General features: G+C 43.6%; 1 protein-coding gene across 5 annotated transcripts in view; it reads right to left on the bottom strand.

Moving 5' to 3' along the window:
• TSNARE1 (t-SNARE domain containing 1) overlaps positions 1 to 21,062 on the bottom strand; it is a 456,778-nt gene extending 435,716 nt beyond the window's left edge. For 3 of the 5 annotated variants that reach the window (XM_050970765.1, XM_050970766.1, XM_050970762.1), the window contains exons 1-2: positions 20,996 to 21,062; positions 5,573 to 5,666 (exon numbers count right to left, since the gene is read on the bottom strand). The gene's annotated coding sequence lies outside the window, so the exon portion shown is untranslated. The remainder of the gene's footprint in view (positions 1 to 5,572; positions 5,667 to 20,995) is intronic. The other 2 variants (XM_050970764.1, XM_050970763.1) reach the window with 2 other exon arrangements.
• Between the last annotated feature and the right edge of the window lie 5,492 nt (positions 21,063 to 26,554).

Consider the following 26,554-nt stretch of genomic DNA (forward strand, 5'->3'; position numbering starts at 1 on the left):
CACCATCCTTGCAATGAAAGTACAGAATGAGCCTCTAAAGATGCCTTTTTACTAGATGTTTGTAAGTGGATTTAGGTTTAATGACAAGCTCCTCTTGCTTATTTCCTGCTTTTTCTCATCCTTCTTTTTGGGGGGAGAGTGACTGACAGGGGCTGTTCTTTCTCAAGCTCAATATTAATAAAAGAAACCCAAAAATATATTGAAAATGCCCTCTTAAGTCATGGCACAAGGCATATTTCAAATGAATGCAGCTGAAAGCCTCCGAACTATCAAAAAGCTATTTCAATAAGGGATTTTCACTTACTAGAGACATTCAAGGCATTGACACAACTTCTAAAAAGATTAATCTCTTCCAAGCATTTTAACGCAATTAAATTGACAAAATCTCCAGCACATGAAGGTGACAACAAACCCATGGCCCACATTTCAGTCTTCCCAGGCTACAGAGGGCTTTCCAAAGCTCACTGTTTCAGGGAGAGCTTTCAGGCAGTCTCTCAGCTGACTCTTGCAGGCCATGTCCAGATATGCCCAGAAATCTTTAGTATTGAAGGAGAAAATCACGGGAGTGTGCATTAACTCATGTGTGCATTCCACATCTCAGCCACAACAAATCACCAACACAGAACAGGACCTGACACACACTATTTAATTTGACCTTTGACTGTGACAGAGCCAAAGCAAGGCGACTCCAGCCCATAAATATTCCTGACTCCACCAGCATTGAAGATGTTCAGCCTTCAAACCTTGAAGGGAAGCAAACAGCATCGAATCCCTGCAGCTGTTTCACCTTAAATAGACAGAAGGGAGGGACAGAAGTTGACACTGAAGTGATGCTTTGCAGTTCAGCCAATCTGTACTCAGCTGCCAGGCTTGACTAAACTCTGGATGTAGTAGGAGAATTAAAGAGAAGCCACAGTCCTCTCACCTCATCCAAAGCATCCTGAAGCTGCAAAATGCATAGGAGGGACTCCTGGTTGAATGGGATGTTACTGTGCTTCAGTACAGCACAGCAAGGAATGGACCTGCATAATTTTCATTTTTAACATTCAAGAAGATTAAATTAAAACAGTCCAAAAAAAATCACAAATAAAGAAAAATACAACAATTGCATCAAGGTGGCAAGAAACTGGCAATGTGCTCACTACTGGAACAGTTTGGGAGTTTCCCAGAACCAGCTCATACCCTTGATCAAGGCATTCTTTGCATCAGCCTCCTGCAGTAGGCAGATAAAATGTAGCTGTTCCATCTACATAAAATGTGTTTAGATACATAAATCCTTGCAAAGTGCCTTTTTATTTTGAGGCAAAACCAGAAAGAATTATATGCTGCATTAAATATTTTCTTCTTTGTCCTCTTCTCGACCGTCTGCAAGATCAATTAAAGTGCTTTTGCATAAAACAGGCAGAGAGGAGCACGTTCCAAAAAATAAATAAATAACAATGCCACTCTTTGCTTTCAGTATGATGCCTGAAGAAAACAAGTGTAATGACTTAAAGATTCCCACAGTGAAAAAGAAGAAAATGATGAAGGTTTAATCATACACTTACAAGGCAGCAAAACACATTTCTCAAGTCTTAATATCTCTTGTGAAATTTTAAGCGCTCAGACACAAATATTAGCAACAAGCTGCAGCAAACTGAGTTGTTTCCCCTGCCCTCACACAGAAATATGTGCAAGTCCCTCCCTTGCACTCACACACAGGCATTTGCTGTTTCCATCACTTTTCTCTTTGCAAAAATAACCCAATGAAATTACGAGTGTTTAAGATGTTATAATTTAACCCCCTTCCTCACCTTATGGAGGTCTCGCTGTCCTGGAAGTCAGCAACCTCTCTGTCCAGCTGCATTGCAACATCTGGAAGCACCAGCACGATTTCCCCACAGGCTGAGCAGCAATGGGAATCATGGCCACAGCCTTGGCACGGAGAGACAACGCTCATACCAACTGCTCACCCAGTTACCAATGGGGAGCAGGGAACTTTACTCTCCCTCAGAATGCCCTTTATCATGTCTGCACAGGGCAAGGGAGGAACTGTTCCCATCAAAACCCCATCATCAAAGGTTCTAAGGAAGAAATATTTTATACTGAGGGCGGGGAAACATTGGCACAGGGTCACCAGAGAAGTTGTGGATGGCCCATCCCTGGAAGTGTTCAAGGCCAGAATGAGGCTTGGAGCAACCTGGGACAGTGGGAGGTGTCCCTGCCCATGGCAGGCGGGCTGGAACTGGATGATCTTTAAGATTCCTTCCAACCCAAGCTATTCTATGATTCTGTGACCCTATCTGACCCCAGTGACTTGTAGTGGCCTTAGTGGCACAGCAGGTCACTGACCATTTCCCCTTGGGTTATGGGGGCTTCGTTCTGCTCCCTGTCCCTCCAGCTGTGGGACTCATTCCACCATGTTTCCCCCATGTCAACTGTGCCATATTTTTCCAGCTGCACAGGGGCCTCCAGCTGGCCCTGTTTGTTGCCCATGCTGTGGGCACTGGTGCAGATGCACTTCAGCTGGGCTATTGTTCCCACAACCTCTTTTTGGAGAAGGAGCCCTAATTCCTACATGGCCATTTGTCAGAACTCAGGACATCCCTCTGCGAGTCTGGAGTTTCCGGGACCCTTGCCAGGGGGCTCAAAGACCCTGGCACACAGCCCAGAACACCAGTGGGTTTGATTACGAACCATGGAGCAAACTGCCACCTTTACATGAAGAGATAAAGCCACAGCAGTTTAAATAGTGTGAGAATAAAGTAATCACAGGGTGTAAATGTAGGTTTTAGGATTTTTAGTACAGAGGTTTTGGGGACAAGATGGAGGATTTGGGCGTGTCTAGCCTTTCTTCTTCTTCTTCTCTACCTCCATCTTCACTGGTGATGTTGGCACTTTTGATTGGTTTAGAGCAGAAGCTCACTGTCTAACATAGGTGATAGGTATTGGAAAATAACTGTAAAAATGTTATCCATAGTTTGTAGTATATAAAGATAACACTGCCCTGGGGGCAGGTAGAGTGCCTCTGGCTGTCCTGCTGACTGGACCTCGGCAGGGCAGGGGGAAAATTTTATAGATAAGATGCAATAAACAACCTTGAGACCGAAAAACTGAAGAGCTCAGACTCATCCTTTGAACGCGCAGGCTGAAGCACAGACTTTTAACAACAAATCGGGGTCCCAAACCCCACGGGACCCCACAGACATTCTCATGGTTTCAAACAGATCAATAACCCTGGTGCCTTTGCTGCTGCAGGGATCTCCATTCCCTATCTCCACTGATACAGCAGAAGAAAGGGAGTCACTCACACAGCATCCCAGTACAAGAAAACCCAAAAATCTGCTGGTGACACCAGGCTCAGGGCCAGGTATTGATCTATTGAATCTTCCTGGTTTCTCCTCATCATTCTCTACAACTGGAAGGGTAGAGGAGAACACTATGTGTGTTCCTGATCCCTTATCCAGTCAACCTCATAACAAAACATGAAAGAATTGAGAGGACAGAGAAATCACTGCTCTACACAATTGAAACAGGAGGAGAATAACTTGCAATAATAAAATATATCTAAAAAATAAGCCCACACGAAAAAGAAATCAAATATCCAAGAAATGAAAACAAAAGCTAAGAGGTGAATAATTCATTTAGGCAATGTGCAGTGCCACTATTCCACCTGAATTGTTTACATGTAAAGTTCATGGTTTAATCAGAACTGCCGGAACAAGAAAATCCAGAGTCATAAGTACAACATTTATCTTGAGTAAATGAAATAGGTCTCTGCGAAAGGCATTTTCATTTAAAACAGAAAAAAAATAGGTTGCAGTTTGTGACGTGACCAGCAAGGGGAGTCGGTGCCCAGAGCTTTGGAGGGAACCACGCAGATGCAGTTTTGGGTGGAGAAAACTCAAATAAACAATTCTGAGGTAGTGACATTTATAAAACATTGAAGACTGCCAGAGGATGCTGGAAGATGATGGACAGAGAGCAGAAAACCCACTAACCTGGAAAAGAGAGAGGACTTGAGAGATACTAGAGTAGAAAAATGATCATGTCTTGTTTGGAAATTGGACTTTCTGTCCCTGCAAGGCTTACTGGAGAGCATGTAATGAAGAGCTCTTAGAGGGAAAAAGGCATAGGACAAATGAACACAAGCCAGGATGGATCTTAGGATAAGAAAATAAGGGTTAATCTCAAAGGACTTCCAAGTACAATATTCTGACAGTAACATGAAAGACTTTGGTCAGTTCCTCTGGTGGCTTTGAGGATACATCCAGGAGGGTACCAGATGTCTGGGAGAAGATGTCAGAGAACTAGAGCTAACCAGGCACCTTATGACTGAGCCCCAGAACCAGAGCAAACAGGGGAAAAACCAAAACTATTAAACACAATTATTAAAAACAACCCTCACAAGAAGTGGGATTTAATAATATTATCCAGCATTTAAAGCAGAATGCCAGCAGTAGGAACTCCTTAGGCTCTGCATGGGGAACAGCAGCAAAATCACTGCTGCAGCTCCAGCCATGCTGGGCTCGTCAACAGAAACGGGGCCACCCTGGGCTCCGGGGCCACTGGGAGGGGCACTCAGAGCTTTCCTTCCTCTGCCCCATTAATCTCATTAACCTCGTATTTACTCTGTTGTTGGTAATTACTCAGAATGTAAATAGGCACAATTTATGCATATTATTTACTGAATGTTACAAATCTCTTCAGCTCTGTGTACGAATCGGGACTGGAACAAGCCAATGCTCCAAGTGCTGTGAAAAATGGAAGTAGAGAAATGAAAAATATTTTAAAAATTTAGGAAATCTTTTTTAAGATTTGTTTCAAATTTCTTCAGTATCTTCAGTTTCTTTGTGCAAGATAACCAATCAATTCAGATAAATATATCCATTTTAGATATATCAGAATCGTTTTAGAGATATCATTTTAGATATATCAGAATCCATCCATTTTACTAATTCTATAATAACATTTTAACAGGGAAAAACCAGACACTAAACCAAAAATACCCAAGAAAATACTTATTTCCTCCTATTAAGCTGGAGCCCATGAAACAACTATTCCAGCCATGATACAAATTACTGTTAACGATATTCCAGGTGGGAAAACCAGATGCAGTTTAAGAAAACTGTTATTGCTGTTAAAGAACACCATAGGTTTTACAGACACAGTCTGTTGCACCTTGAAAAATGGAACTTTCACTGACCATCTGTTCCTAGCAGAGAACACCCAGCAACTCTGGTTTGGCCAGAAAGCCCAACTCAAAGTCAACATACCATGAGCAGGGGACATCCCAGAGCTTAATGTACAGCCAAGATCAGATGTCAGAGGGAAAATTTGGATGGAGATCACCCAGTGGTAACCAGTTAAAACAAAGAAACTACTGCAAGAGCAGAAAATGTGATCCAGAGGTGAACATCTGCAAGATGAAAGCACACAGCATTCCTACACCCCAGCTCCAGAGCCTCCTCCACAACATGCAGCATCACTTCCAATGAGCTGAAAGGATATGGAGAAAGCCAACCAAAATCAAAGGAAAAAAATTTAAATGAGAAGGATTATCAGGTAAAGAAAACAGCAAAAATTACCTCACCCACAATTTTATTCTGCTGTGCTGTGGAGCCACTTGTTGGGAACTTGGCAGCAATAACCCAATGGACCCAAGGCCCAGCTCAGCAGTATTGTTCCTGTTTAGATAAAAAGGGAAAATAAAAAGAAAATCAGATGTGAAAAGCACAAACAGGCTTTTATCTGCTCGGTTTCCCTCAGTCTGAAGCTCAGGGATTCCCAAGACTGAGGTTTTAGCAGTATCTTTAGATTCAACTGGGAGTTTTCACACCCTGTGAATTTGTTAAACATATCCATACATTAGGCAAGCTTTGCTTTTGGCCTACACAATGTCTGTTGACAATGGAACACACACAACAAAAAAAAAAAAAAAAAGGAAACAAAAGAACACTTCTTCCCTTTCATTTCAGGGTGCAAACATTAGGGGATGCCTAGAGAAACACAGCAAGTAATTTTAATTTTCTGCAATTTGTGATTTCACATTATTGCCATTTCCCCCTGTTTAGCCATGTCATGTTTCATAGTCAGTATTAGCCAGTTAAACTGTTTTTATTATGTTTTCACTACATTTTTACTACATTTCCTACAAACAGAAAGCCCGTGCAAATATAGGGATTGCCGAGAGAGAACCACACCACTGAGACAACCAAGTGACCCAGCACTGGACTTTTAAACATTTTCAGGGATGTGATTCCATCACTTTCCTCAGCATTCTGTACAATGCTTGACCATGCTTTCAGTGACAAAATTTTTCCTAGATCCAATCCAAACCTCCCCTGGTGCAACTTGAGGCCATTTCCTCTCATCAGGAACAGCATACATAAGGATCCAGAAACTCAGATAACTCTGGAGACTGTAATGATATCATAAACTCATTTCCCACACACATTTTCACAACTGTTTGTGGGGTTTTTTGCCCAAATTTGGAAACCAATGCTCCAGAAGGAATTTGTGACAATTTTAATGCAGTCTATTATGTTTTAATAAAAGAGAAAAGAAGAAAAAGAATGGCTTAGGCAACTCAGGTAGAGGCACTTATACACTGGGTAAAGTACGGAAATAAAAATCTTACGGACTTTTTACAGCAACTAATCCTCAAAGAAAGTGTTTTAATGAAAATGCTGATATTTTGGGCTTGTTTTAAGCAGGAGGAGCATCACCACACAGGAGACAGCCTTCCAGACTAACCATGAAAGCCTTCTAATCCCTCCTTATGATGGGATGGTGGAGAAAGTAAAATCACATGGGATGACATCGGGGCCAAAGAGAGCAGCAAAGGATGCCAAAGGAGCTCCTTCCTTGAGTTTTTCTACCCTTAAAAAAACCATCCAATTACTCTTTCCTCCTCTTTGATTACACAGTCGACTTCAACACTCTCAAAAGCCAACACCTCCAAAACATGGGGACAAAATAATGATTAAGAGCCTTTAAGTTAAAGTACAGTACCCAGAACCAGCTTTCAAAGACAGGGTAAATAAGGAAGACCTTTAAATTTTAAGATGTTGCTCAGCAGCACCTTGTCATAACACATCACACAACACTTCTTCCTTGTTATTTCTCTGGCCAAAGGTCAAAATTCCTCTTCCCAAGAGACAAGCCTTCAGATTAAAAGAGTGGTGAAACTTTTACATCCAACTTATTCAGGAACAATCCACATCTCCGTTCTGGAGACTTTCCTACATATGATTTATTGCAATTGAAGGTGGGGAGAAATAAATGAAAAAATTTGTCTCAAACTGAGGCAGTCCTGGTCCAATTGAAAACAGAATTTTTTGTGCAGCACACAAAGTCCAGCACTGAAATTTCAGGATGTTCTTGGATGCTAAGGTAGGAGTTTTTATCACCCTCATGTAGCTTTGGAACAAGCATTTTTAAACTGCCTGTACAAGCAAAAAAACAGTGGTCATTTCAATTTTTCAGCACAAGCTAAACCATGGCACACCCCATCCTGCCAAGTGGGGGTTCAGGTTCTTAACTGTAGAAACCTAGTGGTCCAATTTCCCAGAAATATCATTATGCCCATCTCCCAGAGCACCCAGGGCAGTCCTAGGAGGATGAAAACCAATACTGGAATGATCAAAACCACACCACACTGCACATGAGACTTCTTGCCCACCCATCTTCTCCTCATCTCATCCTCCCACCAGTTCCATCCCATGAATTAATGTTTTCTTCTCCAATTCAATCTTTTTCTGGTGGTTTCTCCACAGCAGGGCCTCTCCTTTGTGTCCCTCTTGCATTCTCCATACAGGAATACAAGAGGGATGTGATCCTTGGTTGGCATCCCCTGGGACAACTCCATTATAGGGAGGAATTAATGACAACTCTGCCCACCTGCAGATTTTAGGGGTTTTTTTTAAGCCATCGTGTATGTAACTCACATGATGTCAGTACAGGAATATCACACTGAGGCTCTGGAAAGTAAGGGGCGGGTTTTCCTCGTTTCTATGGTTATAAGCAATTTTAATGACCAACCTAAATAAAAAGGCTGGAAGAGAGAGAAAGTAGGAAGGAGTGAGGTGGGCGGTTAATTTTGATTGACAAGACAGAGCAGAACTAGTTAAGATCTGTCAAATGCATGCTGAGGATCACAAATCCTCAGCACATTCTACGGCAGACAGAATTAGTCTAAATGCACAGCTTTACAAAAATATTTCTTATCTGCTGAGATCAGAGTTCAGCATTCCAGCTGCCCCACAGAAAGCAGCTGATGTCGTAGCTACCAAAGGAACTAAGGTAGGGCCAGAAAAAAAATACATGTATATTTTAATTATTTGTATTTGATTTTTAAGTATTAACATATACAATGTCTTAATATGTCTTAATTTTTGTCTCTGACCTATATAAATAAAAATGCTTATATAAGATGACAACATTCTCAAGATTGTTAACTACTAAGGCAACAAATTTAAAGGCATTATCAAAGGCTCCACTTTTGGAATCACATCTGCATCACATGAAATGTTGTATAAAAACAGACTACAGAGATAATTCCTGCGATAAAGACTTTAAAATAGGAGACTGAACGCAGGAGTTGAACACAGATTTGATGGGAAATTTCAGGAAACACAATCTGGAAAGACAAAAACACTGGCATGACAGTCAGCTGTGATGATCCCTGATACACCACCAAAAAACAAGCTTCAGGGAAAATAAGAACATTCCTATAAATGAAATAATCAAGAAGGAAGAATAATGGAGAGGTGGAGACCTGGAGCATTTCAAAGTCAGGAGCAGAGTTTCATCACCTTGGAGCGAAGAATCAATACCTCATCAAGGCACGAGGCAGCATGAGAAAACTAAACCAGAATCTTGTGTTTAAGGCCAGGGAGAAGCAGGATGCACCAAAGGACAGACACAAACAAGATCCAAGATATGCCTGAACCAAACTCGAAAGACGTTTTTCTTGTTCTCAGTTGGCTCTGTTGGGATGCAAGCAGGACACAACGATCTTCACAGGGCTACACACCCATGAGCTTTGCTGTTTTATCAAATGATGTCAAAATTTTAAGCAGAAAAAAAACTCGGCAAGAGAGGATGAGGTTACAAAAGAGGGAAGTCAACAGCTCCTGAGATGCCTGCCAACAGGATCTGCACTTAAAGCGTGCAGTTCTGGCAGAGAACATTCTCAAAATCTGATATTTAAAAGTCTCATGGTGTTGGAATATGTAATTAAAGTAAAAGGATACAACTGAACTAAGATCTGATCAACACAAACTTGTATCAAAGTCAGAATGTGTTCCCACAGAGTCTCAGCCACCTGGTTCTTCCATGCTTCGTTCAAAGTGAGAAAAATTAGCTACCAACTACTTTTATTCCCACTCAAAATCATCCCTTTCCTGCCTCTAAAAAGGGATGGATTTGTAACAATCTTCACGACTTAAAGAATTCCAAACAAACCCCAAAATTCACATGTTATTTAATTTACTGCCACTTTTCAATTCTAGAGCAATATATTTGTTACAATATGAACTTTTTCTTTACCTATCAATGCCCAGGCACTGATGGGTGAAGGAAACAATGAATAATGAAAACACCTACAATTTCATCCTTGCTCCTCAAGAACTGGAATAAATGAAAGAATTCAAATCCTCTGTTGAGAAAAGCCCTGAGGAGAGGAAGGACTTGAGGATATTGGTGGATGGGAAGCTTGACATGACATTATAAAGGGCAATGTTGCTGCTCCACCACTGGAAGTGTCCAAAGCCAGGCTGGACAGGGCTTGGAACAACCTGGTCTACTGGAACGCATCCCTGCCCACAGCAGAGGGTCAGAACAAAATGATCTTTCAGATCCCTTCCAACTCAAACTGTTCTAATATACTACAAATTTACTGCTGTTTCCTTCCTAGTTGTGCCAACATGAACTCAATAGCCAAGAAAATAAAAAAAATAAAAAAAAAAAAAAAAAAAAAAACAAAAAAAACCAAAAAACAAAAATAAGGAATTCATGAGTGATGATCTGATTTCTTACTGCAAGGTTTCCAACAGCCAAGCCATCCACCACCAAGTTGAAGAGAAAAGTCAAAGCAGTGTGGAATCAGCTGGCACAAGCTCATTTTTTAACCAGGTAATGCCTCAAAACCTCCCAAACCAACTCTGCTGCCATCAGAGCCGCCTCTTCCTTGGACAGCGCCCAGGAACTGCTCGCAAATGAAATCCAACCAAATTTATTGCTTCTGCAAGCCTGGAAATTTCAGTTACAGAGGTGATGTGACATTTTGTTTCACCAATGCTAATCTAATACCTTTTTAAAGGTGCATATGTTTCACCCTGTTGGCTTCCAACACTGAATTACCAGCTCTGCTAAGCTTCAGAATAAACGAGACGAGCGTGGCCTCCAGGCAAAATCCCTTTGCTGTAATCTTTATTCAAAACACACCGCTCTGGAGCCTTGCATGCATTGCCAAAAATCGCCTTGAGGTTTGCTCTTAAGATGGCAATTTGCATATCAACATTTTGCTGCAGAGCTTACCCAATGTCCCCGCTATTATTTTAATACTCTGCTGTGGGCGGCCCCCTGAGCAGCTCACAGAAGTGCAGCTAAAAATATTCCTGCCTTCCCCACCGGCTCCACACATGACCACAGCAAGCACCAGCTCGGATGCAAAGCCGGCAGTGATGGCATCCACCCGCCTCTCCAGGAGGATGCTCAGGCTCCAAGGTGCTCCAAAAAACATGGCAAGAAGAAGAAAAGTAGCTCTGCATGGATGGAGGAAAAATGCACAGGCTCTGGAGGAGGAAGAGTGCAGAAAGAACTGGTTTTACAAAGGCGGCAGGAGAGGTTTATCCGCGTGCGAGACATTCTTGGGAAAACACATTAAGAGGTAATAAAGCAGGTGAGGGAGGCACTGCCTGGGATATGAATTTAAGATGATGCTGAACAGAGGAAAGGGAAGAATTCTCAAGCACAGAAGGGGAGCGATGCCGGGCGGACGTGGGCACAGCCTGATTCATGCCCCAGAAGGGAGATCCCAATCCCGCTGGCAGCACCATGTTGACGACAACACATGAAAAAACATGGATTGCAGGTTTTTCTCCTTGCCCTCCACCCCCTCGCCCAGCAAACCTCAGGCTCAGAGGTTGTAATTATTTCTGGCAAGGTGTAAACAGGTCTGGGAAATGAAACTGAAAACTGGAGCTATTTATGAGATGCCACGCAGGGAATCAGCATCGGAGCTTGGCTACCAAATCAGTGAGTGCAAGGTCACCCTGGTCTGCTCAGGAGAACTTTACAAAGTGATTTTCAGACAGCCAGGCAAAATGTCCAGGCTCAGTCTGCCCAGGATGGTGAGTTAATGGAAACAGAGGGTGGAGAACCACCAGAGGACATTGCTCCAGCCAATAACAAGGGATTTATCGTGATGCTTTGAGATGATGTCCGTAGAGATGACATCCACTCATGACAACCAACCGCCTCTCTGGGGTGTGGGAGAGGAGCAAGGAGGACTTCAAGTCCAGAAGTGTCCCTTGACCAAGTTGTTGCAGAGGAAAGCAGCCAAGGGACTCAGCTGCCTCGAACTGTTCCAGGCCAGACTGGATGAAGCTTGGTCTAGTGGAAGGTGTCCCTGCTCACAGCAGGGGGATTGGAACAAGATGATTTTGAAGGTCCCTTCCAACTCAAACCCTTCTATGATCTGCAAGTAAATGACCAGTGGAGACCACTCACACCCTTATCCTGCAGGCCACCAATTGCTTCCAAGGATTACTGCCCCAACCCAGGAAGAACCACACATTTTGAAAAGTAATTTCCTTTCTGCTTTTCCCTGGTGGAGGAAAGAAGCCAAAGCCAAACTGTCCCAGCAGGAGGATCTCACACCCTGATGGGACTGAAGGACCCAGCAGTATCTCAAACCCACAAAACAGCCACTGAGGAAAATTCAAAAAGTCTTCTTGGTCTCACCAGGAAGGAAACAAAAAGAGATGGCCAAATTCAGGAAGTACAGGCAGAGAGGCAGTGAGTGCCCCTGGGGATAGCAGGATCTCCAGACTATTTTCTGCACACTCTTTATATTCTGTGCTCAAATGCCTCACAAACAGGACTAGGATGCACAACTCTGTTTCTGAGATTATACCTAAATTATAATTATTGTTTATATGGAAGGCAAGCACAGGGCAGTAGGAAAAGAACTGGCCAAAGAGAGAAGATAAGAAAGGAAACAAAGGTACACCTGAACAATGTGCAAAGAAATAGAAATTCAAAAAAGAAAATTAAAAAGCAGACCTTGGTTTCGATGCACAGGGAAGAGGATTTTGACAATTAATTTGCCAGCATTCTCTTAAGAGGAAAAAAAATCCCAACCCACCAGAATTTGAGTCTCATGATTGTCCTGTTTGGGACAAATGAGAGAAAACCAGAGAAGCTGTGGATGTCCCATCCCTGGAAGTATTCAAGGCCAGGTTGGATGGGGTTTGGAGCAACCTGGGATAGTGGGAGGTGTCCCTTCCTATGGCAGGGGATTGGAAGTAAGACCCTTCCAACCCAAGCCATTCTAGGATCCTATGAATCCCATCCTAGGATCCCACCTGCTTCAGCTCTGAAGATGATCGACAGGAAAATATCTGTAGTGAAACCCTCAGTTGCTTTTTCAAATTCAAAGGTGCCCCGTTTTACACAAATATTGCAATCCTGTTTTAACCACTTGCTAAGATGTCTCTCCAAGGGCTTGGTTTGGGCACTTGGCTAGGACAGAATCCATTACATTTTTAGAAAACCAACCCGTAGCTATTAAACCTCCCCATGGTGCATGATCAAAACTCAGGAGGGCTTTGGAAAGCACACAGTTGTTCTCCATAAGAGAAGTGTCAAAAAGCTTTGGACAGCATTTCTCGGGCTTCCACACCCACATTTTGCCACCTACTACCTTTGAGCACTTGCTGTTAATGGAAGCTGAAGGTCCTTGACACTGAGAGATTGAACCTCTGACATGCAGTAACCTCAACACAGTTTAAGCACCACTATTTTAATTATTTTAGAGTTTTACCATATTTATAATTAGTAAAAGTAGATTTAGTAAAATGACTTGATTTTTCACCATCGCTACAGCTCTGGATCGCTTCAAAACCTGCATGGGATGGTCTGCAAGAGGATGGGGAGGATCAGGAAGTTGGACAAACTTTCCTGATCACAGCTGTGAGTATTCACTATGGCCTCATCCTGCCCACATCAATCCCACAGCACTTTTGGCAGAGAAAAGACTAAAATTTTAAATTCCTTAAAACAAAGGCCAAAAAAAAACCAGAACAAAAAAGCAAACAAAACCACATCCAGTATTATTATATATATTTGAGTTATATATATATGGTCTTCTGCACTATATTACAAAAAATTAGTTGTTAATTTAATAACATATGTATATTTGTAAGTTTAATTTTTTCATACTTTTTCCCTGAGCATCCAGAACCTGCAGCAGAATATTTGATGGGACAGACATCAGGGTCACCCCAGCAGCGACAGACCCTCGGGTAAGGGAGCAGCTGGAGATTACCAGGCACACAACAGAAGACATCAATACACTTGGGGAAGGTAAATCACATCTCAAGCTATGTAACACTATGTCTAAATTTGTATAAATCAGGTATTTAGAGATTAGGAGATTCTCATGAGAGTCTAGAAAGCGAATAGTGTCACAAAGGATCACAAATCAATTGTTTTTGTGGGGAAAAATATAGTAAAAAGCTGTATTAAGGTTTAGCTCTTGATACAGTTGACACGAAGGAAAATCTAAAGCCCTGCAGCTTCTAACAAGAATTTCTGTCACATACAGGGTTATATGAAACAAGGTGCTACCCAGCACTTCTGCAGCCTCATCAACCTCCCCCATCTCCAGATGTACAGCAGCATTTTTATCTCCAAAATCAGAAGAACTTGGAGCACAGTGAACATCTCCAGTCTGGGATACAGGATGCTGCAAAGCATTTGCTAATAATTCAGCTCAAATCTAATTGCAATTACCTACAGTGAATTGCAACCACTGGTACCTGTGATCCTGAGCATTTCCCATCCCTGGAGTGTCCACAGCCAGGCTGGATGGAGCTCTGAGCAGCCTGGTCTGGTGGAAGGTGTCCCTGCCCATAGCAGGGGCTGGAATGAGATGATCCTGAAGGCCTCTTCTAACCCAAACCATTCTATGGTCCAATGAATCTAAAACTGAAGTGACTGTTCCACAACTTGTAGACCCAGTGAGACATCATCCAAATCTTCCCTGAACAACCCAGGAGGATTTTGTTCCTCTAAGACACCCCAAAAACTGGGGCACACAAGCTGGGCAGGCAGCAGCACTGCATGAGGACTGTGGTGACAGTCATGAGATGTCACATGTCAGTAAATCACAGAATCACAGAATGGTTTGGGTTGGAAGGGACCTTAGAAATCAGCTCATTCCAAACCCCTGTCATGGGCAGGGACACTTTCCACTAGACCAGGTCTCTCAGCTTCTTCAGCTTAAAGCCATTCCCTCTTTTCCTATCACAAAAAATGAGGGAATTTCAAGGTGGGGAAGAAGGATGAAGAAAAACAGAATTCTTGGCTTTGTATGGGATTTTTTTACAAAGCAGCCATTAATAGCAAGTTTGGGAGTTCCCTTATACCATATTTGAATCTCTGGCATCACACACAGCCCAGAAATGGGTTACTCCAAAAATCTGGGTCATAACACCTCCAAATCTGCCTAGTTTTCACATGTAGAAAAATAAAGGAGGTACCTCCCTCCTCCACACAGAAGCATCACAAGAAGATTCATTAAAAATGAAAAAAAAAAGCAACAGGTTTCAGCAATGAGCATGATCAAAGTCTCTCATGGAAGAAGAAAATGTTTTATTTTACAGAAATAAGAACTATGGCAACAGCTCTGGAATAAAATCCTACAGCACGGCTGTGTCCTGCACTCCTTTACTCCATGCACCAGATGATGGAGGAGTCCTACAAGGGGAAAAAAAATACATGGCCAAGTTATTCAAGACCAGAATGACAATAAAGGTATGCAGAGAGGAGAAGGAGGACTAAGAAAGTCCTTAATAACCTCAAAAAAATCTTATTTTTGCAATGCCTGGCTTTGCAGCAGGGGGGACAGCAGAGCAAGAACAAAACAAATGCTACACAATGAAGAGCATCAAACATTTTGCAGTTATTTTCTGCTTTTATTTAAGAAAGAGATGACAGAGAGAGTGAAGAGATCATCACCTAACCCAACATCAGTATTTGCTTCCAAAAAAAGGGATTTTACAAAAAATAAAAATAGTAAGTATAAGATTGCAGCCAAGTTTGACTTCATTCAAGGAGTAGCTGGAAAATATTTTCCAGATTTTTCTTTCAGCATCCCAGCAGATGAACTGACAACACACCTAAATGGCCCTTGGGAGTGCTTTTCCCTACAGCTCTGCATCCCAGAAAAAAAAAAAAAATTCAAAACCACCTGCTGATAAACTATTTCTTCTTATTTTTGTACCAATCTTCAGGATATATTTTAAAAGCAACTGATTATCAGTGCAATCTTTGCTTTTTTAATGGACACACAAAATGGACATTAAAAAAATAAAAAAGATAATCCATCCTGCCTCTTTTTTATTTTAGTTAAATGCTATTTTTTTCCATCATCAGAAACACTGCAGAGATGTGCCCATGCACTGCAACAAAGAGATGGCACCTGCCTACTGAATTTCCTGACTAGTGACACTTCGAAGAAAAAGAGTTTTAAATAGAAACCTCCCTGCAAGTGTTAAATCAGATTAATTTAACTCTTGCTTTATTTTAATCTTACACGCCACCATTTGCAAGGCAAGCAGAAAAAAAAAATAGGGAGTAGGATTCTTATCTTGACCATATTCTTTGGGAAATACAGTGTATTATTAAAAACCACAAATAGCCTTTCTGACAGCAAAATACAGACACTTCTGGCTATTATGCAGTAGGAAAAAAGCACAAATATTTTATGAAGCTTTCTGTTCACTCAGTAACAAGTGAAGGGCAGAGCTTTCCTCCAGCCTTGTGGTGCCCAGTGGCAGTGCCAAAAACACCAACGCCAGTTTGGAGCCACACTTTGGATTTGCACGTGGCAAAAAGTGTTCTGCAAAATACAATGCACTTTGAAATGCCGGTGATGCTGCTGAGGAAGATGTTTTGCAGCATTTCCTCCACAAACACCATCATGTAGGTACACTCCGATACTCCAGTTGGGAGTTAGGCTCATGCTTAAATAGCTGGATTAAATTTAGACTGAGGGGATCATGTCATAAGAAAACACACACATTCTAATGGTCAGGAGTCATGGAATGGTTTGGGCTGGAAGGGACATTAAAGATCATCCAGTTCCAATCCCCTTTCCATGGGCAGGGACACCTTCCACTATCCCAGGTGCCCATGCCCCATCCAAACTGGCCTTGAATACTTCCAGGGATGGGGCAGCCACAGCTTCTCTGGAAAACTTGTGCCAGGGCCTCTCCACCTTCACAATAATGAATTTCTTTTTAATTTTGAATCTAAATCTGCTATCAGTGGGAAGCCATTCCCCCCTGTTGTATCACTCCAGGCCCTTGTCCAAAGTCTTTCTCCAGTCTCTTGGAGCCCTTTTAGGCACTTTAAGGGACTTTATAGCCTCCCTGGAGCCTTCTCTTCTCCAGGCTGAACATCCCAGCTCTCCCAGCCTGGCTCCAGAGCAGAGGAGCTCCATCCCTCCGATTCCCTTGTTGGCTTCCTCTGGACTTGCTCCAACAGCCCCAAGTCCTTTCTGTGCTCTGCAGGTGGGGTCTCACCTGAGAGAGGCAGAGGGGCAGAACAACCCCCTCAGCTGCTGCCCACCCAGCTTTGGATGCAGCCCTGGACACACTCGGATTTCTGGGTTCCAAGTGCAGTGGCTGGGTCATGTCCAGCCTCTCATCCACCAGCACCCCCGAGTCCTTCTCCACAGAACTGCCTTCAATCTGTTCATCCCCCAGCCCAGACACCAGAGGTGGAAACACAAGACCAACCATGCCCTGGGTGGAAAGATTCAGTCATCCATCCATCCATCCATCCATCCATCCATCCATCCATCCATCCATCCATCCATCCATCCATCCATCCATCCATCCATCCCTCCATCCCTCCATCCCTCCATCCCTCCATCCCTCCATCCCTCCATCCCTCTGTCCTCACTGGGACCAAACCTGGACACACAAGTCCTTTCCAGTGCAATCAGCCTTTGCCCTGACAATGACAACTCCAACCCTAAATAAAACAGAGGCTCCTCCTGCCCACCTAAAACCCTCAGGTCTCATCAATTTCCTCTGAATCACCAGCAACCCTTGGGAGGTCCATCAAACCCAAGTGAGAGCCACCCAGCTAAGCCCACTGCACAAAGCAGGTGAACTGTAGGAATGAGGATAATAAAGATGGGAAAAGTAAATTACAAGTTTTTAACACTTTCATCAAGCAGAATGTGTTTATGGTACAGGCAGGGAATCAAAAGTGTTATTTTTATCTTGATATTATTTGCCCTTTCACACTTGGTATTTAAATATTCCTGAAATCCTAGAAGAACCAACAATTCAAAATACCATTTTATACACACACACACACATATATATATATATATATATATATATGTAAATGTATATATAAGGAAGGGGAGGCACAGACTCATTCATATTCAGCTTCCCTCTTTTATTTTTCTTTTCAATTACATTTTAAGTGCTGTAATATCAATGTGCACATTTATGAAAACACCGAATATTTATTTTTCCTCCACTCCTGGTAAAGATTCTCCAGACCCAGAGCAGGCAGGAAGACCTGGTCACACCAGAGGGTTGCGTGATGAGAAGTAAATGATAAGAGGTTTAAAATATTTAAAATAAATAAATAAATAAACAAATAAATCAAGAGAGCTGTGAGAAAATGAATGAGGTTGCTTGCACAAGAGAGGGTGGGAATAACATATTGTAATATTGAAATCTCTGTTCTACTAGTCTCTTTTAGCCAATCTCAGCTAAATTACTTACAGAGTCACAAAACACTTTGGGTTGGAAGGGACCTTTAGGTTCATCCAATTCCAACCCCTGCCATGGGCAGGGACACCTTCCACTATCCCAGGCTGCTCCAAGTCCCATCCAACCCAGCCCTGAACATTTTCAGGGATGGGGCATCCACAGCTTCTCTGGGTGACCTGGTTCACTGCCTCACCACCCTGTAACTCTTGCTTTAGACACAATAACAAGAGGCAAGAGGGATGGAATCTGAATCAAAAGCCTGGATGAGGCAGGACACGTGGCTGCACTGATCAGCCTCTTCCACATCCATCAAAGCTGCATTAGTGGTCAAGCTAATTTTTGGTTGCATTAATAAACAAAAGCAAATCAGGAAGGTGGGAGACCTTGGAGAGATCAGTGAGGGTGATTTGTTGCATGGACGACCACTGGAAAGTGGGAATCAGCACATTTAACACCCTAGAAGAAGTCCACAAACCAGACTGAGGATGAGAGGGAAAAGGATGTTGCAGCTACCAAAGATGACAGAGCAGGAGGGCAACAAAGGGTCAGACAGCAATGCCCTGACACATCAGAGATTTAAAAACCTGAATTTGCATCAACACAAAGAAGAGGGATTTTCCAGAAGGGCGTGGGGTAATAGGAGAAGGGGGAATATCATTGAGCTAAATGAGGGCAGATTTAGATTGGATTTTAGGAAGAAAGTGCTGAGGCCCTGGCACAGGTTGCCCAGAGAAGCTGTGGCAGCCCCATCCCTGGAAGTGCCCAAGGCCAGGTTGGATGGGGCTTGGAGCAACCTGGGACAGAGGAAGGTGTCCCTGCCCATGGCAGGGGGGGTGGGACTGGATGGTGTTTAAGGTCCCTTCCAACCCAACCCATTCCATGATTCTATGATTAACACTCCAGACAATACCCAGAGCTCAGCCTGGAAATGAGACAGAAAAGGGCATCACAGCTGGAGCAGACAGCACAGCAGGAGAGCATCAAGGGGTCACACATCAGCTGGGCTGAGTCAGTGGTGACTTAAAGACCAGAAACACCTGGACTGGGACATCAGGACCACAGCAGAGCCCAGCAGAGAAGGACTGAGCACTGTATTTTCACAGCCCTACTGCAAAGGGAAAAATCAGCCTGGAAAAAGGGATAAATGCTTGATAAAGTATAAACCTTATTGCTAACCAAAAAACAAAATAAAAAAAAAAGGGTGGGGGAAAACCCTCATATTTTAATCAATCCTTCCCACTCCACGACACACAGCAAGTAAAAATTTAGGATTCAGTCTGCTGAATCCTAAATCCTCTGTGCAGAATAAAGCACAAAGCAAAACTTGGAGCCGCCACCCCACGCAAGGGTTTGCAAACAAACATCTCCTTGTTTGCAACACTCCCAGACACAAGGATGCACCTCAAGCTCCAAAATGTCACAGACAACTTCAAATGCTAACAAGAAGAGGGTTCTGCAGGGCGTATTCAGCATGCTGGTGGCAGAATGAAACGTGCTTTTAGCTTTCCAAACCCTCTGCTTTTTGATATGCACACAAAGACACCGAGCACTTCCATGGGAACACGAGGTTTCCCCAGCAAAGTCCACTCCAGCGCCAGATGCCGGAGGTTAATTGTACCCCACAGCTCGGGGGAGCTTTCATTAAAAGCTTCAAACCACAAACACTTTTCCAAGTACAAAAGCAACCAAAAAAAAAAGTTTCTGCAGTCAGCTGAGGGCCACCGCAGAAAGCGGCGCTTTGTACATTTAAAAGTGATTTTATTTCCTCTCCTTGTACTTCCAAAGCCATCCCACTGCCTCAAGCTCCTGATTTAGCCTGGAAGGAGGAAAAAATGATAAATAAACAACATCATGCCCTCTGTGAGGTTAAAAGTGAGCAAAAATCTGGCAGGTAACAAGCCAGGAGCAGTTCCCAGCATTGTCATTGTGCTGGAAATTGATAAACCAGGGTTTCTCCCTGAGCAGCTGTGGGATAGTGGCAAACTGGGTGCAGGGACATCCCATCCTCGCCCAGTTACCAGTGACATGGGACACGGGTGTGGTCCACAGCACCGTCACAAGTGTCCCTCCCTGCTCTGTCCCTAAATCACTCATTACACACAAAAAACGCTGTGAAACAGCAGCCACAGCCCCCAGCTGCCACCCAGAGACTCTGTGCCATCCCTGCCCTATGTCACACACCCCCCCAGCTTGTGCCAGCCCAGCTCTGTCCCCATGTTACATACTGCCCCCCGTGCCAGGGCACTCCTGTCCCCCTGTCACATCCCCCTGTGCTAGCCCTGTCCCCATGTCACATGCACACCCCAAACTCCTGTGCTAGCTAGCCCTGTCCCCATGTCACATACACACCCCAAACTATGCCAGGCCAGCCCTGTCCCCATGTCACACACATACCCCCTGTGCCATGCCTTGTTACCATGTCCCGATGTCACACACCCCCTGTGCTAGTCCAGCCCTGTCTCCATGTCACACACATACCCCTTGTACCAGCCCTGTCCCCATGTCACCATGTCACACACCCCCTGTGCCAGGCCAGCCCTGTCCCCATGTCACCCACATACCCCCTGTGCCAGCCCTGTTCCCATGTCACCATGTCACACACCCCCTGTGCCAGGCCAGCTGTGTCCCCAAGCCACACACACCCACACACCTGTGCCCGTGTCACACACACCCAGGCCAGCCTGTCCCCAAGGCACACACACGCAAAGTGCCAGCCCAGCCCCATCCCCATGTACACGCCCGCCCCATCCAACCTGTGCCAGGCCAGCGCTGTCCTTATGTCGCACGCCCACACACAGTGCCAGGCCATCCCTGTCCCCCTGTCACACACACACGTACACACACACACCTGTCTCCATGCCACACAAATCCCCGGTGCCAGCCCAGCTCAGTTCCCGTGCCACACAGCCCCAGTGCCAGCCCTGTCCCACGCTCCCAGCCCGTGTCAGCCCCCTGTCCCCACAGCGGGACCGCCGCGCGCCCCTCACCTGCCGCCGCGCGCCCGTCACCGCCGGCACCCAAACATCACGTGATCGCTGAGGCCCCGCCCATCGTAATCACGTGTCCCTCCCTGCCCCCCATCGTTGTAGTCCTCATCCCGCTGATGCCGCCTGCCGCGCTTCCCACTTTAGACTACAACTCCCAGAGTGCACCACGATGAGGCGTCCCATCCCCTTCACCCTGCAACAAATCTGCGGAGGTGATGGCCCGAGGGGGCCCCGCCCACCTCTGAGCACCTCCCTGTTCAGGGCGCGGCCCAGGGCTGCCCCTCAGGAGCCGCTCCCCGCCTGCCGCCGCTCCGGGGCATATTCCCTGTTCCACATCCCTGTCATCCTCGGCATCCTCACCTTCCCCCTCCTCAGGAACGGCTGAGGAAGCTGGGGGTGCTTTCTTTGTAGAGTGGGGTCTCAGGGGGCTCCTCATCGCTCTACAGCTCCCTGACAGGAGGGTGTAGCCAGGACGGGGTCGGTCTCTTCTCCCAAATAATAAGAGATAGCCTAAAAGGAAACGACCTCAGGTTCCACCAGGGGAGATTAAAGTAGGATAGTAAGAAAAATTATTCACTGGAAGGCTGGTCAAGCATTCTAAAGGGCAAGTAGTGGATTCACCTTTTCCCTGGAAATGCTCAAATAAAGTATAGATGTGGTGCTTGAGGACAGGGTTTAGAGTGGTGAGTTTGGCAGTGCTGGGTGAATGGTTGGACCCAGTGATCCTTCAGGTCTTTTCCAGCCTTAATGATTCTGTGATTCCCTGGCAGGTCCATGCCCTCCTTCGTAGCCTCAGAGTGCTCAGGGCACTGCTCAGAGAAATAAATGAATAAACCCCACCAACCCACTGCTACTAAAGCCACTAATTCTCTCCAAACCACCACAAATTGCAGCCCGAGACTGGAGGCTCACCCAGCCCAAGTGCTTTGATAGAGCAGTCTGGAGTACAACTATACCTGCGAGGAGTTTGCTTTTTATTTGCCAAGTGACAGCAGCTTTACGTGGTGGCTGGCTTGCAAAAGGAGTTATAAAGAGGATTTTCTTGATAGGGCCTTTAACCAACAATTCATTTTAACAAGGGACTGACAAGCCAGCTGCCTGTTCAGAAATGGAGTTCTGCACCAGTAGCCCTGCTAAAAAAAGCTTTAAAAGGGCTGAGGGGCCACCTGAGCCTCCATAAACTTCAGGGTTTTACAGCACCGAGCTGCTATCGGAGCAGTTGCCTCCATCTTTTGCTGCATTGATAATCATTTATTTCTGTGGACTCTGAGGAAAATCCCTTAGGAGAAGGGACATAAAAATATACTGATAACGAAATACAGCTGTCTGCTTGTCGTCTGCAAACATCCTCTGACTACAACTACATGTGCAAAGCCCTGTGTCTTGCTGGGTGGGTTTTTTTTGAGGGAGGAGGAAGAGAGAGTTAATTCTGCAAGAAGCATGGATTACATTTCAAAAACCACTGTGAAAATTTTGCAGTAATTTTCAGTACAAATCATATTTACCTCCAGCGTGAGCCTCATGAAAGTAAATAAGAAAAGAAATATATAAACACGTGCCAATATAAAACAGCCCAAGTATTTCAAGGGACAGCAATCATAAAAATTACAGTGGGATAAATCTCATATGACTGCTTTGGTTTGCAGGCTGCATCTTGCTGGTTTTGCATTTTGGAGCTGGAGAAATACTGCTTAATCAATACGTGTGTTATTCATGCAATAATAATGCTGCACATTCTCTTGGGACATTTTTCTTCTGAGGAATTTGAGCTGTTGCAAACCTTCTCATTGTGTGCAGCAGGGCTGGTCCTTGTTATTAACAGCTGCTTATTGATCTGTAACAGCTTTTAGAAAGGCCGAGGGTGGGTTTTTGGCATGGTGTGGAAGTCAGGTCTTTTACATAAGCAAGGCGTTGTGCGTCATTAAGATGTTGCTTTCTCTAAATTCAGGGGGAAAAACCCATATAATTAACAGCTTTGTTCCATCCCACAGTGATAACATCTATAAATCTGAGAAATATACAGTCAGCTGTATGGGAAGCAAAAGCTCCAGGGGCCAAAATTTTATTAAAACAGCTTAATCTTCATGTTCCTCATCTTTGAGTGGGAGGAAGGTGCCCGTTTAGCAGATGCTGTGTGGCCTTTCCCAAGGTGGAAGCAGTGATTTATCATTCCACATGAACAGAACTCCTGGAGATCAGACCCTGAACCTGCAGGGGTTGGGGAAATGTGACTTGGGGGTGAAGTTGTCTGTGGGTTTCTCCTTTGGAAAACTGCCCCTATTCCTCCGTGAAGATGAAATGGAGGATCTCTAACAGCATTTAAATAAACTCAGCTGTGATGCTTTCACCTCATCCCTGCTGGGATGATTACACTAAGGCTGGCTGTGTCTTTAGGGAATTTCTTCCACTCCTTGGAAGGAGTTTCCTTTTGGCTCACAGATTTCTTTTGTGAATCATCTTAAATCATAACCTCTTAATAGCTGGGCTATTGAAGTATTTATGGAAAGGTAATCCAATTGTCCTATTGGTTACTTTTTTCCTAAACTGTGTGTATTTGGCTTCCCTGTAACAATTTGTATTACACATTATTACATCCTTACAAATAACTCTCTGGGGTTTCATTCCTGTACTACAGGACTTTTCTACAAAGGAGGAGAACCCAGACAAATAACTTGCATTAAATAAACTGTAGGGTTTAGGTTATAATTTGGATTATGTTCTTAATACCAGGTATATAGTCTAAGGTGCTATTTACCTCTCTCCTGTATTGGATTGACTGGGAGTGTTGATAAATTCAGGAAGAGTGAAGTAAATAAAAAATATGTTGCAAGAAAGTGTCAGTGAGTGCCTAATTTATCCCATTAGGACACAAATGTAAACACAGCAGCAAAACCATCAGGGAAGAAAAAACAACTACTTATCATTGCAATCACAGGAAGGAGAAAGACTGGATATTTGTCCAGAGTAGGTACAAATAAATTTCTCCAGATTTTAAAATGTTCTAGGAATTATTTATTTAGGGTAGTTTTACATTTGTGCTTAAGGAGTCTCCTCTTAAAAAAAACCAAACAAACAAAAAACCAAGCAAAACCAACAAAACCCCCCACCCCAAGCAAACAAAGAAAACCCTCCAAAACAACAACAAAAGCCTATCAAACAAAACAAACAAATAAAAACCTAAACAAAACCCCACTAAACTTCTTTTCAGAAGTTTCTTTCTTTCTTTGGTCCAGTTTATTTTCAGATTTAAACAAGAAATTATTCTCCCCTTCTTTCCCCAGGTTCCTACTTTCTTTTACTCTTTTTTTCCTGCTTTTTTTCAGCTATTAGGCTGGCTGGGCTTGTGGCTTTCCTGAAGACTGCTAAAAAAAAAAAAGATTGTTTTTTAGCAGTACACAGCTTTTCCATGCTGAATTAATTGGCCAACCACACAGTTAGAAAAGCACTTTTTTCTTTGATAAAAATGCCGTTTTCCACTCAAATGCTTTATACACCAAGCCAGTCAACTGCAAGGAACACAGCAACAAACACAAGTCGGCCTGAATGCTTCAAAAAGCCAAGGCTGACTCCTGTTTCCTATTTCCAGACATTGATGCAGTGACCTAAGATTCCCTGAAAACAGCACAGCTCAGAGAGCTTATCACAGCGCATCCGCATGTTGCTACCTGTGAGCAATTTAATAAAAAAGATATTATAGCAACAATAAAAGGAGTCTGGAAAAAGCCAGCTAATCCCTGAACAACCTTATTTCAGTCTATTTAAAGTCCAAGAGAGACTTGAATTCCAGGACTGAGCAAAATCTGGCATAAAACAGATGTTTTCATCAAGTACTGCAGTGACAGCAATACATGTCCCAAGCTAGTGACCACCTGGCAGGTCTGGTACATCACGAGGAAGAATCATGAGCCATAAAGAAATGATTTTCAATACTTTCTGTATTCCTGCATCAGTTACATCTGGTTATAGTTGCAATAGCTGTGGATTTCAGTAGCATTTCACTTGGATTTATCTGTGCATTGCTACATCTGACCCTTCCTTTTCTGGAGACATCTGACTGCATCTGAATTAGGAAAATAAAAGCCACGAGGCAACGTAAAAAATTTTGTCTCCGAGGCAGTGACAAGTCAATCCCCTCATCAATAAAGCGTGTCCAATACTCTCAGTAATCCTAGTGATCAGTTTTGCTTATGGAAGCTGGAGATATTAAATCGAGCTCGGAGCAGGGATGACAAGTGGCAACTGAAAGTGATGTTGACAGAGCTAAAGGAGCCCATGCTGAGAGCAACAGATGTAACACAACGGTGAGGGAACGGGGCTCAGCCGGGCTGGTGGCGAGGAAAACTCAGAGGTCGGAACAAATCCCTCACTCCACTTAACTCCATGACACAACACCAGTGATCTTTCTCTCGGTTCAGCAGTGCTGCACCTGGATAATCAGGAGGAAAAATTGGAAAGAACAGAGGAGCTGTGGCCCAGGAGCTGCAGGTATGAAAGAGGCAAGGAAAGCACTACAAAGAGTGAATGGAGGGAGATTTCAGCTCTGAAAATCTCAGTGCCTCCTCCTTCCCTGTGACAATTCTTCCCCAAGGTCGGGTTGGATGTGGCTTTGAGCAACCTGGTCTAGTGGAAGGTGTCCCTGCCCATGGGAGAGGGGGTGGAATGGGATAATATTAAGGTCCCTTTCAACCCAAACCATTCTGGGGTGTTGCCCTGATTTTCTAAGTTTTTCTAAGCCTTCTGATGTTTATATTCTTGTAATGAACTTTCTCACACACTTTCTGTAAATAACTTATTGTTTTGCATTCTTTCATAGGAGAAGAGAAATTTGATAGACTGTTAGATTGTCCAGTGTTATTGGAGAGGTGGCACTTTCACCCTCCAATCCACTGTCACTTTTAGAAATCTATAAATGTTTGAGTCAGAAAATAAACTTCCCTTTTTTGCCTTGAGAACAACAGAGTGTGTGTGTGTGTGTGTGTGTGTGTGTGATGCTGTTTCATGTCCTATAGTGACACTGGGGCATCTAAAGTATCCAGAGCATAACTGACAACCTCCTTTTTATGCTGCAGTGGTGAAATAATGAAAAAGGAACACCTGACATATAAGTGGGTCTATAGGAAAATAAGAAAATAGAGAGAAAAAAAAATTAGGAAAAACATCTGGATTTAAATAATCTAATTCTGCTTTAATTAATCATCTGGTTTTAAGGCTGAATTACCTCTACCGGAATCAAGTCTCTGTTTGGTTACTGTTGTTAAAGCTGCAGTTACTATCATTCATTAGTCAGGAATTGTTCTTCCTGCCTCTGCTCTCATCCAGTTAATAGTTTTTTTCCCCTGAATTACACATTTTCAAAGGTAAAAGGTTTTCTACACATTTGAGCTACATAATGGAGCACTTAAGGACATGTTTTAGTGATGGACTTGACAATGCTGGCTCAATGCTTGGACTCTATGATCTTGGAGGTCTTTTCCAACCTTAATGATTCTGTGATTTTATGATTTTATACATCTCTCACAACAGATTCTAACTCTGTTCAAACTACATATGCCACTGCAG

Source organism: Serinus canaria, chromosome 2 (genome assembly GCF_022539315.1).
Source record: "Serinus canaria isolate serCan28SL12 chromosome 2, serCan2020, whole genome shotgun sequence".
Lineage (NCBI taxonomy): Eukaryota > Metazoa > Chordata > Aves > Passeriformes > Fringillidae > Serinus > Serinus canaria.